Consider the following 1494-nt stretch of genomic DNA (forward strand, 5'->3'; position numbering starts at 1 on the left):
TAATTTGGCATTTTGATAGCCATTCGCCAAAATAAAATCAACCATTTTGAGCCATTATACGCATGCTCAATGGCACGTGGCCACTAATTCGCCAAAATAAAATCTGCTAATCACCAAAATTTAGCAATTTGCCAAATTTTAGTCCTTCCAAAATTTCCCGCTATACGGTACAAACAATTAAACATTTTACTCATTCTAAACAAGCAAGGATATACATGTAGTAGTAACAGTTAATTAATTGAAGTTAACTTCACATGTTGCAATTGTTCTAGTGACTTAGAGAGGCCCCCATGATGTTCCATTGAGTATTATGCTCGTGAATATCACTTGCATCTCATTACATTTGTCAATAATCATGTTTTACACAAATTTTTGAGTAACTTTAAAAATTCATAAAAAATCTAAGTTTGATTGGAATCAGCTCAAACTTTCTACACAACATAAGTACATGTACATGTATATGCATCAGGAAAAAATTATAAAAATAGAGAATTCACAACTGTTGAATTTAGGTAAAATTTGACTCAAGACCATTTGGCCCGATTTTTGAGCAACTTAAAAAATTCATTAAAAAATCCAGTTTTAATTGGAATCAGTTCAAACTTGCTACACAACATAAGCACAAGATAAGCATTTACCTGATCAAAATCATTATCAATACGTCCACCATAAATACACTGAGAGAGAAGAGTACGGAAGGTACTCCAGGGTATCTTATCAGGTGGTAGGTTAGTCCTCCCTTGGGCCACAGTATCCAACCAGGTGTCCAGAGTATCACACCCCATCCTCAAATCAGACTTGTTAAACTCGTACCTAGGGGCGGGGCCAATAAATAGACCACACCTACTAATAAACTGACTTTTTCGTCTAACCAAGTGGGCAATTCTCAACCTCTCTTGTAATATGGTGTGTAGTCATGCCAGTAAGAAATAAAGTTGGACTCTCTTGTGTGGATACCTACACATTCCAGTGACTAGTACTGTAGCAAAGGTTCAGATCAGGTTGGCCTTGATTCCAGGCAGAGGCTCAAACGTTAGGATCTGTGAGGTTCACAAACAATGAACAGGGATCTAAGTGGGTGTGGTCAGGATATGGGTGTGGTTAAGGCTGTATAAGAAGGCGTGGCTTACCTTAGGATTGATCTCCATTGTTAGGAAGAGATGGAAGTTGGCATGAGGTGAGAGAGAATGGAGCTTCTTCTCTAGTGATACTAACCACTGGGCAGCCAAATGGACATTCTTCAATAAGACCCATCTTAAAAAAAAGAAGTAATAATAATAATAATAATAATACATTAATATTTTGACAAATAAACTAGTATTATTTATACTAATAATAACAATAACAATAATAAATACAATATTTATAACAATAATAAATAACTATTATTATTATTACTAAATTCTCTATAAAAATACCTTCCAGTCTTTGAAGCTGATAAAATTGCTTTCTCTGCAAGATTAAATCCTTCAGCAGATCCAATAGCAATTGATG

General features: G+C 34.9%; 1 long non-coding RNA gene across 1 annotated transcript; it reads right to left on the reverse strand.

Annotated features, from left to right (window-relative positions):
* Nucleotides 1–576: 576 nt before the first annotated feature.
* Nucleotides 577–1494, reverse strand: LOC109590120 (uncharacterized). The gene is made up of 4 exons (XR_002189157.1): nucleotides 1419–1494; nucleotides 1131–1254; nucleotides 860–1070; nucleotides 577–813 (listed from the first exon to the last, which is right to left on the reverse strand). It is a non-coding gene; the product is annotated as an uncharacterized LOC109590120 (long non-coding RNA).

The sequence above is a fragment of the Amphimedon queenslandica genome, unplaced genomic scaffold (genome assembly GCF_000090795.2).
Source record: "Amphimedon queenslandica unplaced genomic scaffold, v1.1 AMPQUscaffold_10481, whole genome shotgun sequence".
NCBI lineage: Eukaryota > Metazoa > Porifera > Demospongiae > Haplosclerida > Niphatidae > Amphimedon > Amphimedon queenslandica.